Source organism: Lontra canadensis, unplaced genomic scaffold, assembly GCF_010015895.1.
Source record: "Lontra canadensis isolate GAN:19392208 unplaced genomic scaffold, GSC_riverotter_1.0 scaffold54, whole genome shotgun sequence".
NCBI lineage: Eukaryota > Metazoa > Chordata > Mammalia > Carnivora > Mustelidae > Lontra > Lontra canadensis.
Genome location: NW_022631048.1, coordinates 1,209,626 through 1,223,573, shown reverse-complemented (window position 1 = coordinate 1,223,573; position 13,948 = coordinate 1,209,626).

Here is a 13,948-nt window from a genome sequence, read left to right as displayed (position 1 = left end):
TCAGGACTCTGCCCAAGTGTCACCTCATCAGAAAATCACTTCTTTTTTAAAACAGAGAGAGAGAGAGAGAGAGAGAGAGAACGAGCACAAAGAGGGGGAAGGGTAGGCAGAGGGAAAGGCAGGCTCCCCACTGAGCAAGGAGTCTGACTTGGGACTTAGTCCCAGGACCCTGGGGTCAAGACCTGAGCTGAAGGCAGATACTTAACTGACCGAGCCACCCAGGCGTCCCAGGAAGTCATTCTTTCAAGTATTTGTTAGCCCAGTCCATAAAGGCACTGAACTAGGCATTTTGTGTATAAAACATACAAGATCCTTGTTTTCATAGAGATTCTGTCTAATAAATCTTACTTTGTTTTTAAAGTAATTGAACAAGGCAGCCACTGCACCAAAATGGCTCTAATGTCTTGGCAGCCTATGCAAATGAACTGAAAGCCAAGCCAGAATCAAGTCCTATAAATACCTCAAGGTTAGGAAATTGAAATTTAAGAACAATAAGTCACAAGCAACCAACTAGGCTTTCCTAAATCAGACAACTCAAATTAGAGCCAATCAAGTAACTTCTTTGCTGTGTTTCTGTGTCTTCTCTCTAAAAGTCTTTCCCTTAGCTTCTGTCAGTGGAGCATGTCTACTCACCTTTGGTTTGGCATTACATGAGTCAACTGAATCATTGTTCAGAAAAATTTAAAAAGTGTGCCTCATTTTATCTTTTAGTAGACTAATTTGTCTTTGGAAAGATAAACATTAAATGGGGAAGTGTACAGATAAATATATAGCAAAAATTATGGGAGTTGCCTTGAGGGAAACAGAGAACAATGAAAAGTGACTGTGGAATGGGAAAGGGACATGGGGTGGGTTGCGTTGGGCATCTGCTCTAAGTAGAAGGCTGAGGAGGTGACAGTAAAGTCGATACCTGAGAAATGACAATGAACTAGCCAGGTAAGCCAGGTGATGCTGTGGAGAGAGTTGATGTTCATTGGAAAGGATTCAGGGCAGAGTTTCAGACAGGAGGAACCAAAGGAGAATAAGTATGTAGGAAAGCTCTGTGCAGACAAGAAGAACTGTATGCATTCTCAGAATTGAAAGCAGGTAAGTAATGAGTTGGAATTTGGTGGGCCATGGAGAGTGAAGGAGGTGGTGGAGGTGCAGAGGTGGGTGGGGTCAGACCTTGCGTGACCGGGTGCCCACGCAGGAAGTGTGGATTTGGTTTGAATATATAGCAAGTCCCTGGCTTTTGCTAAGCAGAGGAATGACCTGATTTTGTTCATGTTTTAAAAAGTTCACTCTGACTACAGTCTGGAGAATGGCTTGAAGGGAGCTCAAAAGGAAAAAGAATGATGCTTCCCACACTGAATTTGAGGTCCCCCCTATATATTCCTAGAGTACCTGGTGCTTCTTTGAACATAGCATTATATTGATCACAATCACAATTTTCTATTCACTTGTCCATTGCCTCCACCAGCCTGAAAGCTCCTTCAGGGTAGGGATTATGTCTTTTATCTCCATGCCATATGGTAAGTGTACGAAGAATGTCTTTCTTAAGGAAGGAGAGAGAAGTGCACCAAACTGAGTATCAGATCCAACTTTCCTCTCTAGGAAAGGTATCAGAGTATCAGAGAATCAGATCCAACTTTCCTCTCTAGCTGTCTTGTCTGAAAGAAAAAAAAAAGTCTTAACTAAGGAATTGTCCAGCTATAAAGTTCAGTGACCATTGTTTAGAGAAAAAAAAGGACATCTTGGTGAGGCATCATAGTAAGAGGTCTGAAGGAGATTGGACTGAACAGGGTGTGTGCTAGATGTGGGGTGTGGACAGGAGACAGAGGGAGACTCGTTTGACTGGAGTAAGCAGTTGAGTAGCCATTAGTAATTACTGGAGTTTTCCTGGATTGTGAATAAAGGTTCTAAATGTAGGGAGAAAACAGCTGACTCTGCCACCATTCATCAGGATGGTAATGAGGCTAATGTCCTCTTGGGCAGCCCACTCTCAGGGCCCATTCTGACTCCTTTACTTACAGCAAGGACCTGGCAAGCTCTTGACGCTCCCAAGTTTGTGCAATGAGAATTTATACACCAGCAGCATAGCACAGTAAGATAAAAAGTCTACCAAGTGGGGCAAATGCAATTAAAGATACATATGATAAGATAAATTTGGCATTTCACAAACTCATTTTGGGGAAGGGAGAACTCATTAGGTTGTGAAAATGAATCATGGAGAGAAAAGTCCCCTTGGCAAAACATCGCTCACTGCAGAGTAATTCTCCTGTTGTTGTGGGGCTCTGCGTAGAGGGTGGATTGATGATGATCCCTTCTTTATTGAAATTTTGGGCTCACATCTCATTTATGTTTATGCCTGCCAGATGGCAGAGCCTTTATTTGTCACTGCATTCCTTAGCCATTTTTTGATCTCTGAGACTCGAGTGCAGAGATGCTGAAATGGTACAACAAGGATGTCCGGGAGATGCATCGGTAAATGCCAAGGGCAAGAGTTTATTCCACAGGATAACAGGGATGAAGTTAAGAAGAAGAAATATGGATGTTCAATATCAAGGAAAAACATCCTGGCCATTCGACTTTAAGAATGACTTCCCAAGGGAAGCTCTGAAAATCCCACTACTTGAGGCATTTGAGAATAGACCGGATGATGTACTGGAGATTATCCTGCAGGGAGTCCAATGTACCCTCATCCAGGGAGTGAATGAAAATAGCCACAAAACCCACAAAAACAAACAAACAAAAAATAGCCACAAAACCCACAAAGTGGTCATTTGTGGTTACGATTCTGGCAGCCCGGGAAGGTCTTGCTTTATCGAATTTTTTGCTACAACCAGTATGAATTTCCCAAAGCTGAACTGAAGAACAGGAGCCTTCGTGGGCCCCCATGTTCGTGGCCGGGCTGGCTAAGAGGAGATGCAATGTGGCATCTGTCTTACACATTGCCCTGATTCCCCCATATCCCTCCTCTCCGCTCTCTTCCTCTTTCCTCCTTTGCCCTCTCCTTCTCTTGTCTGCTCTCCCTTCCTCTCCTCCTCTCCCTTCTTTATTCTCTTCTTCTTAATAAAGGAAATAGATAAGGGGTGACAAAGCCTTGGGAAACCATTCCTCTGAGTCTTCTGATGTGTCTGTTGGATGCTTGCTCTCTGCTGTTCACTGTCCTGTGGTTTGGTGTTTGGTGGGTTGAAGTCCACCAGTCAGTGTGAGCCATGGGAACTGCTGAGGTCTGCTGGCCATTCCCCAGTGAACAAGCCCTGCCAAGCCTGCAAAACTGCAGTTAATCTCTCTTGTCTGCTTCTGCCCCTGCCCGTCCAGAAATGTGCTGGGGGTTCTGAGTCTTCTCTGGTTCACAGCTGTTGTTTGTGATTTGGTGGAGGCGAGGTGAGGGAGGAAGGTTTTCATTCCCCAAGGACAGACTGAACTTGTCATTTAAGTTCAGCTGGAAGTATCTAGAGTGTGATGTTGAAGGTCAGATGCTCATTTTTCTTTCTTTTCCTGATTAATTGCAATTGATCTACAGATACTTGTATTGGGGGGGAAGTCTGAAGCTGGAGGTGGGACGAGTTGCTGACACAGACTGAGGCAAGCGCAGGGGTCCAGGTAAGTCAGGCGGCTGAGGAGGACTGGTGAGTCACCTCGTGGGGCCTTCCCCCTTATTAGTTGAGTATATTCCATACATTCTCAGTTGATTGCGAGGCTCAGCAATTTCCCCGTGGAGTAGACTCTGGCTACTTATGGCTGTAACATTTACGTTTAAGTTACTTGAGTGTGATCTGGACGTCCATTCTATAAGGTACAATGCAAGATGTTGCTGAGGCATGAACTTGAATCACTGAAACTCTAAGGTCATTGAGATCGAGTTGTTATCTAGGGACCGGACCCCCTTGTGGGCCAGTCTCCACTCCTTATTGCAACCCTTCTCATTCTTTGTGTGTGTGTGTGTTTAAATTTTTTATTTTTTTTAACATATAATGTATTATTAACCTCAGGGGTACAGGTCTATGAATTGCCAGGTTTACACACTTCACTGCACTTACCGTAGCACATACCTTTCCCAATGTCCATAAGCCCTTCTCATTCTTAATGATCTTTCTGTGTGAGAAGTTTGGGAAGACACAGCCTTGGTGAAAGCCATGATTCAATGCCTCGTCACTCCACGCGAAAGCCCAGCCCGCCCAGCTCCGCCTTCCTAAACACGCACGATCATAAAGATCCAAAAAATTTTTTGACACACAAAAACTGGAACCCGTTCAACATAGTTTATCCATCTTTCATTGTGGGCTAGGTCCTGTGCTAGGTGTTGTAAGAAATACAAGGATGAATAAGACCCGGTTGGGCTCTCAGGGAAAATAGAACTAATAGGAGAAAGGAGGAAAAAAAAAATAGCAAACCAAAAACCGCAACACAAATCATCATAACAAAGGGCAGTGCCAGGGGTGCCTGGGTGGCTCAGTGGGTTAAATCCTCTGCCTTTGGCTCAGGTCATGATCTTGGGGTCTTGGGATCCAGCCCCGCATCGCATCGGGCTCTCTGCTCAGCAGGGAGCCTGCTTCCTCCTCTCTCTCCGCCTGCCTCTCTGCCTGCTTGTGATCTCTGTCTGTCAAATACATAAATAAAATCTTAGAAAGAAAAAAGAAAAGGGCAGTTCCAGATAACCACTCCAGGGTGTTTCCACACCAACAACCAATTCTCTGATTGTCCAGACACCAACTCGGTTTGCAGTGATTCCATTCATTCTGACACGACTTTGTGTCAGTGCAGACCCCACAGGTCAAGGGCTCAGTCCTACAAGACTGCCTGCCTCCCACTTCAGAGGCAAGTCACCAGTCCTGGGCCTCCCATAATTCTGACCCATGAACTGTAAATGGGAAGGGTGTCCTATGACTCCTTCCTTAGGTTCAGTAATTTGCTAGACTGGCTCATTGAACTCAGGAATGTATTCACTTACATTTTCTAATTTATTTTAAAGGATATTATGAAGGACGCGAATGAACAGCCAGATGAAGAGGTATGTATATAAGATGAGGTCCGAGGAGGTCTCGAGCACAGGAGTTGTGGTGCACCACCATACCAGCAAGGGGATACAGTCACCAACCTAGATGCTCTGGGAACTCTGCTGTTTAAGGGCTTTATGGAGGTTTTAGTACATATGCACGATTGATTGAATCATCTGCCATTGGTGATTAAACTCAGTCTCCAGCCCCTCTCCTATTCCTGGCGGTTGGAGGGCGGGGCTGAAAGTTTTTATTTTTATTATGCCACCACAAGGAAATTATATGGAAAGTGTTGTGTGACTTTAAAGAGAAGAAGATCTGATCCTTTTTTTTTTTTTTTTTAAAGACCTCATATTGCCATAGCACGTAACGTGACAGAACTTGGATTCTGGAGCGAATCTCAGAGCCACTCTTTTGCTTCCTCATTGGAAGCCTCAATCACAAAATACAACAATGTCAGTTCCCCTGGAAAGAGTGTAAGGCTCCTCAGATCTCTTCCAAGATGGGCACCTGTTGTTGCAGAATAGTATTTTGCTTGTCTGTTTAGTCCTCTGTGGAGCTCAACTACATTGCCTTTTTTTCCCTCCCAGAAATCACAATAAGATGAGGAGATTACTGCTTGAAACTTGCAATCTCATTATCTGTCAGCCTATGAAAGATAAAAAGTGCCACTAGTGTCTCCAGAAAGTCATTTTTCAGTAGCCGTGGGTGACAAGAATTACATTTCTTTGCCAGGACATCTTGATGTGGCATATCATAAATATTCAGGTTCTGTAGACTTTTAAAGAAGATATAATATCTCCTTTTTTGTATAACACCAGCTTCAAGGTCAGATTCAGGATGACTCAAAAATAGGAACTAGGAATTCTTATGCATGAGCAAAAAGTAGCAACTGGGGAGAGGGGCTGAAGGAGGCTGAGGAAGTAGAAACTGAAAAATGAAGTAGGGGTTGGGGTCTGGGTTTGGTAATCCTATGCTGGGGTCTTTTACCCTTAGAAGCAGGCAGGTGGGCCTCTGCACAGGTCCTATGCTTTCATGGGCCTGGCTCTGGCCCTTTTCCCTCTGCACCTTCCCCACGGAATGAGGTCCGCACGGGATGAGAGGTCCAGGAGGTCCATGTGTCCATGTGGAGTCCCTGCCCCGCCCCCTCACTTCAAAAACATATCCTAGGTACCAGGGACACCAGAATTCCTTGCCCGATAACTAAGGCCTATGTGAGAGTCTGTCCTTTTGAGTAATGGCTAACAATACCACCTGTGTACCCAAAGGGTGGCCAAGGACTGGTTGTGTGGCAGGGATTGGGGGAGACAGAGATAGACTGTGTGAGCTGGGATGCCCATATGCATATGGAAAAGGTCGTTTGTGGTCCGAGTAAAACTAGCAGAGAAAAGAGAGAAATGAATGGGGTGTGGGCCAGGGGTCTCCGTTTGACTATTGTCCTAGACCTGCAACTTTTAGGGGCAGGCCTGTGCCAGAGTCTGGGCTTCTGATTTTCCAAGCAGAAATAATAAATTTGCAAATAGCTCCTGACAGAATTGAGCTGGCTTGTCCTTGTGCCTGATTCAATCCTAATTGTTTCTTTCTCTATCTGCCGTGTCACAATAGAGCAAATAGTTCATGGTGATAGCATTAGGACTTCCCGGTCCATAGCAATGGTCCTTGAGATACAGGAGTAACCTGAAGAGAAAGACTGTCTGGCCTAGAATTTAGGAGAACCCCACATTGTCCACACACTGAGAGGAAGGAGGCAATGTTCCTTCTGAGCCTGATTCAGAGAGGGAAACTGTCATAGAGGCTTTGGTGTCAAATGCAGTCCTGTCCTGAGTCCTGGCCCAGCCCTGTGCCTCTGGGGACTCTGCTTTTTGGAGTGCCTTCCTTGGGCTTGTCTCATTTCCTGCTCAGTGCTGGAGACAGGCAGGAGTCAGCCGTGCTACCCAGGGGGAACTCTTTGGGTCTGAACCAGGACCCATGTGGGCTTTGGTGCAGATTTCTTCCCTGTAGGTCTTTCTTCCATCCACCATCACTCCAGGAGGGTTGACCAGATGCTCCAGAAAACCCGAGCGCCATGCCTGTGACTTTGTCCCCAGACTGGGACTGGGAGCAGGACACAGACCCAGTTCCAAGAGGGTGGTCTGGAGATTAGATATCTCCTGCTGACTGATTGGTTTTTCTTTTTCTTTTTTAAAGATTTTATTTATTTATTTGTTAGAGAGTGAGAAAGAGTGCAGGCAGGGGGAACAGCAGGCAGAGTGAGAAGCAGGCTTCCCACTGAGCAGGGAGCCCGATGAGGGTCTCAATCCCAGGACCCCAGGATGATGACCTGAGCTGAAGGATCAGGTGCCCCATGATTGATATTTCTTTCATGAGATCATCTGAAATTGGGCTGCCAGATGTGCTAATAGGCAGATTTTGGTGACTCAAATTGTTTATACATAATTGTTTATATATTTGCCTGAGCCCAACACACCCTGGAAACAGCCCTGGTCAAATGCTTGTGCAAATATCAATCTTTCCCCCCAGTTTCCTTCCTAATTTTGTTGTCTCCTAAATCCCACAACAAGGACCCAGATTCTATAAAGAGCAGAAACAGAGGCAGAGGAGGAGGTCCCAAGTGTTTACTTCTGTCTTCTCTGACATAGAAACCCTAGTTTCCCGATGGGCAGCTGCGCGGAGTCTTGCCTTCAGTTTTCACATGGGACAGTGGCCTGGTTGAATCCTACAGACAGGAAGCTGGAGGGTGCCCCACAGGCACTGGGGGTAATTGGTCGAGGCTTTAAGGAAAACATTGTTGGATCTAGAGTGGCTAGAGGAGGAGGTGATGTGGAGAGGTTTTCTGTCGACAATGTGAGCTCCCCACCCATCCTACCAGGTCCAGAGTGGACCCCTCTACCACCAAAACCTCTGGTGTCTGAGAAGGGGCACGTGGAAGAGACCAGTTGCACACGAGTGAGAGACGATGCCGCAGCTGCTGCCAATCCCGTTGAGAGTCTCGACTCACACTGAGTGGGCACCGGCTATCTATTACCTGGGCTGTTCCCAGTGGTGAATTCGAGGTGGCTGCTGCTGTTATTTCCACTTCATAGATAAAGTAACAGAAGCCAGAGGCTGAAATAATGTGCCCAGGCTCATGCAACCGCTCAGCGGTGGAGCCAGGACTTGAACCCAGGGCTGTTCGACGGCTCCCGGCCAGCTTGCGCTCTGAGGCCCTTACTGCTGGGGTGGTGTGAGGCAGAGCTAACCTGCAAGAGAAACTCAGGGGCCCGGAGGGCCTCACTGGGGCCCGGGAGTGAGCCCCTGGATGGGCTCTTTTAGCTGTTTTTAAAAAGCCCTGAAGTCCTTTCAGTGACCGGTTCCTCATTCCGAGTCAGCAGCCTTGGAGCACGACCCACATCAGCGGCTCTTAAAAGGTGACTGAAAAGTGGGTGTGATGAGGTATTGACGTTCCTCCCCATCCCCCCAAAAAGAAGATTATATTATGGTTCTTTTCACTCAAGCACTTCAAAACCTTTCTAGAACACCTCGTGGGAAATGCTATTATCACACTTTGCAGAGTAACAACTGACCGTCTGACCCAATCATTCAGGAAACCAATGGCCGATCGAGTGTGATTTGGGGAAATGGAGGTTGGCTTCAGCCCCTCTCGCCGCTCAGACTCAGGCTGTGCCTGGCGGTTGGGCCAACCCTGTCCTGGGCAATTTGGAATCTGCATTGTCAGTGCCTTTCTTTTTCATTCATTTACATGTTTTCTTTTTTAAGGAGGTTTTAACAAATGTCAGTTATTTATATTTTGCCGCGCTTTATGAAGGCCTCGGAGAAGACCGGAAATATGACTGAAGAGCGTAGAAGGGTAAGAAAGTCAGACAAGAGTTGGCCACAAAATGGGGCCTGCGGACAAGGGGAAGCCAGCCTGGATGAAGTCGGGAGCTCGCAGCCACAGGGTCCTCAGATCACCTTTGGGGAGCGCCGGGCGCAGGAGCCTTCACGTTGAGGCCTCTCTCTCCCAACACACACATTTCTCAAGTTCATGCTCGGAGCCTGGAAGCTCTGATTCAGATCTGGGTCCGAGGTAACTCTGTGCTTTGGAACAAATGATCTAAGGGCTCTGAGCCTTGGTATCCTCATCTTCAAAAAGGGATAATAGAATCTCCCCCCTTATATTGTTTTGAGGAATAAATGAGGACAGATGCAGACTATGTAGTGCTACGGTCTAAACGTTCGTGTCCCCATGTTGAAGCCCTAATCCCCAAGGTGAGAGTGGGTGGGCCCCGGGAGATGATTAGGTCGTGAGGGTGGGGCCCTCAGCGTGGGATTAGTGCCCTTATGGAAGAGGCACTCAGGGAGTGTCTCGCCCCTTCCCTGCCTCCCGAACGGTAAGAAATAAATTTCTGTTGTTTATAACCTACGTAGTCTATGGTATTTAAGTTACAGCTGCCCAAATGGACTGAGGCACTTAGCACAGCATTTGCACCTTGCAGACACTTAGAAAGGGATACGGACTTGTCTCCCTCTTTCCCTTCCTCTGTTTTTCTTTCTTTCCTCAAGTTTTCTTTCAAAAAGTGATAGAAGCAATTCAATTTCTTTTGGAATTGGTTGAATCTTAAACTGCTTCTTCTAGAAGCATACCCAGGACAAACAGACTTTCTAGGGGGAGTGGTCTTGGGATCCCAAGTCCCTGGGTACCGTTCCCAAGGAGGATCAGGCTTCAGGTCATCTGTCCACTGTGCAGCAAAGTACGGGGCTGTAGATGCTTTAAGTTAGGGGGTTGGGGGTTCCCAAAGGAGAGGGTGTGAGTGTGAGTGTGTGTGTGTGTGTGTAGGATCCGAGGGAAAGTCTGCCTGTAGCGCAAAACTCGCTGTTCACTCTGGAGGTGAAGAAACTAATTAAGGGCACCCTTCTCAAACTTTTGGTGTTTGCTGAAGACTGGAGGCTTTTCCCCCCTCTCAGAAATCCCTTGAGAGAAATGTGGATGCAAGGGGAAACGTGTGAAGTCTCTTTGGACAAAGGCCCGCTTTCTTCAGGTGTGGAGGGCTCTCTGGGGTCCTGGTGGGAGCTCCAGGACTCTCATTCTCCCCCCAATGTCCCCCTTTTCCTTTCTTTGCTTCATTCCTTCGTGTTGGCTCTTGCTCCTTGTGGCCCCCGCCCCAGCCGGGTCCCTCCCCGCACAGCCTTCTCCCAGGCTCTTTCACGATCCTTCTCATTTATCTTCTTCCTTCTCTTTTTTTTTTTCTTTGCTTTTCATCCAGAACGAGGGAAGCATGGTAGAAAGGGCCTCTATTTCTCTTCTCCTCATACTCCTGTTAACATCCCAAGGGCCTGAGAAACGTCTGTTTCTTGGTCTCCTGTTTCTGGAAACCATGATTTATTTAACATTTTTCTCTGGCTTAATGAGGCTCCTGTTCTTCTGTGGGATATTCCTGACACAGGATTCCGGAGCCTGCTGCTAAGAAGTGCTGTCGTTTCCTTCTTTTCTGTCACCAAACAATCGCCAGCTTCCTTCGCGTGAGCAGAAGTGGGAAAAAATGCCAGCGGGGCAAACCTGCCCCAAATCCACGGCCCCCTCCCTTGGGGCTCGAACCGCCATGGCCACCGCGCAAGAGTGGCTTTACAACTTAAAAAAGAAAAATTTACCTGAGCTGTTCTTTCTAGTCATCGTTTTTGTTTAAATATGTGTTCTATTTTAATAAATAGAAGAGGAATTAGAGTCCAACTGGTTCCCAGTAATAAGGATGGACACAGATTGTGCTTTTAAAATTATTGGCAGCCTGTCAGCGTCTGTGGCTTTGAATTATTGATGCTGGGATAGTTACAGGCGGCGAGACAAAGGCCTTCCCAGAAGACAGTGGCCCTGTTAGTGGCTGAACCCAGGGCTGGCTCCCTCCAGCTCCCCAAACTTTCTGGGGCAGGGAGGAGCCTTCAACTGGGAGAGGCTAGCAGGATTTTCTGCTGCTTTTGCCAGAAGTGGGCTCAGGCCACACTCCGCTGGTAATGAGCTATGACACTTTGAACAAGTAATGTCACCTCTCTCAACACCGGTTTTCTCCTCCACTCTCAAACGCAGAAAGAGTATGTGCAGGAAAGTTGTGAGGAAGAGGTGAGAATTATTGCATGTGGAGCTCGCTGTTGGCCCCTCGGGAATCTCTCATAAACAGTGTGCAACAGATGGAGTATGTTCGAAGCCACAGCCTATCTCCAGCCCCGGGGGACAGTAATGTGAGGGAAGGCTAGTGTTCCTGAGATTGTGCACTTTCCTCCTCCTTCTCGAGGAATGAGAGATCTTTCTCTGAGGTCTGTGCCTGTGGCTGAAGAGATTCCTGGTGTCCCAGGAGGGGGTTGGGTAAACAGCCTGGTGGTGGACTGTGGGCAGAGACATAGGGGACAGGCAGCCAGGTTTGGACATCACAAAACAGGGTGACCAGATCTGTGTAGACCTGATTTCCCCCTGTCCCCTCATCTCCTGAATGAGGTCATTCATTCAGTCCTGCCTCTTCCTTCCTCTTTCTCACACGGGTCTTACTATGGCCCAAACCCTCATCTCCTGCCTGAGTTATTGTCAGGGTTTTTCTCCACAATGGCGTATTGTCCCGCCATAAAAAGAATGAGATCTTACCATTTGTGACAACATGGACAGGCCTGGGGGGCACTGTGCTGAGTGAAATGAGTTAGAGGGAGAAAAACAAATACCACGTGGAACTGGAAACACAAAAATGAACAAACGAACAAAAAAAGGAGAAACAGACCCATAGATGCAGAGAACAAACTGGTGGTGGTTGGGGGCGGGTGGGAGAGGGGATGGGCAAAATGGATGAAGGGGAGTGGGAGGAAGGGGCTTCAAGTTACAGAATGAGCAAGTCCTAGGGACAAAAGGGACAGCACTGGGGATATAGTCCATGGTGATGTAATAGTGTTGGGTGGTGACAGGGGGTGGCTAAGCTTGTGGTGAGCATAGCATCCTGTCAAGACTGGTTAAATCACCGTTGCACTCCTGAAATTAATGGGACATTGTGCCGAACACACTTCAAAAAAAAGTCTTTCTCCACCCTGGCTTACATGTAATATATAAAAATTCAAAGTAACTTCAATTTCTTTTTATTATGAAAGATTCATTATAGAAAGGTATGAGAATAAAGAGAAGTTAAAAGGAAAAATGCAAATAATCTCTCCACTTAGAGCTAGCAATATCTGTGATTTTTTTTCCTATACAGGCATAGATATATTTTCTTTTTTTAAATTAAATTCAGTTGATTAACATATAAAGTATTATTACTTTCAGAGGTAGAGATTAGTGATTCATCAATCTTATATAATACCCTATGCTCCTTACATCACGTGTCCTTCTTAATGTCCAGGACCCAGTTACCCCCTCCCCGACCTCCTTCCCCTCCAGCAACCCTCATAGATATATTTTAAACAACAAAAACAAAAGGAATCATAGTGTGTGTAATATTGCGCTACTTGCTTTTCCATTCAAGAATGTAGACATGCTTTGGAGGTATTGTGGGTTCAGTTCCAGAGCAGCACAATAAAGTGATTACTGCAATAAAGCGAGTCAAATGAATTTTTTGGTTTCCCACTGCATATCAAAGTTATGTGCACACTATACTGGAGTCACTTAAGTGAGCAATAGCATTATTTCTTAAAGAAAAAACAATGTATATACCTTAATTAAAAAAATCCTTTATTGCTAAAAAATGCCAATCAGCATCTGAACTTTTAGGAAGTTGTAATGTGATCACCATTACAAATATAATAGTAATCACCATCACAAATACAATAATCATAATGAAAGAGCCTGAAACGTTGCCAGAATTACCAAAATGTGACACGGTGACACAGCAAGCAAACATTCGGAAAAATGGTGCTGAGGGCCTTGCTTGAGGTAAGGTGACAAACATTCAGTTTGTAAAAAACACAATTATCTGTGAAGTACACCACGCAATAAAATGGGGTATGCCTGTATGTCTACTGCTGTGTAACAAATTACCCCAAAACTCAGCAGCTTCGAGCAACAAACTCATCCTCTCACAGGGTGTGAGGGTCAGGGGCCCTGGGGAATGGCTCAGCCTGTGGTTCAGGCTCAGGGAATCTTGGACGATTCCAGTCAAGATCTCAACCAGGGCTTCTGTCACTGGAAGGCTTGGCTGGAATGGAAAGATCTGCTTTCAAGACGACTCCCTCCCATGGTTATTGCCCGGAGGCTGGGTTCCTCACCACATGGACTTTCCCAACATGGCGGCGGGCCTCCTCCCACAGTGAGTGACCCAGGAGAAAGCAGGAGCGAGGCAGAAACCACACTTTTTAAAAAAGTTATCTTTTTGAGATATCATTCATCTACCATCCAATTCACCCAATTCAAAGTATATGAGTCAGTGTTTCAGTATATTCATAGGATTGTGCCGATGTCACCAAGGCCTTGTTCTAGAACTTTTCAGTACTCCTGACAGAATGCAATCACTCCCCACTCCCTCCTCTTCCCACCTCCCTGGCAACCACTATCTCTACCTTCTCTCTGTGTAAACTTGATTATTCTGGACATTTTGTATAAACAGAACCATATAATATGTGGCTTCTTTCGCTCAGCATAATGTTTTCAAGGCTCATCCATGTTCTAGCATTTATCAGTATTCTCTCTCTCTCTCTCTTTTGGTTTTATATGTCTCTTGATTAAAAAACAAAAACATCCCAAATCCCACATTGTGCTGGTCCCAGAACATGAAAAGGTATTTAAGAGACAGGCCTACTGTTCTCATTTCTTGACATATTTTCCTCATCAGGATTGGTCAAGGGAAGCACTGAGTTCTCATGACTGGACAGCTTGGAACTGCAGGGGGGTTCTTCCCTCCCCCCGCCCCGCCCAGTCTGATGGCATGTTCTGGAGACATCCCTCCCTCTGCATCATCATCAGCGTCACCCACGTGCTTGGAGAAAAGCTCTGAGGCAGGACCCCTGTGTAGGAACAGCAGTCATGG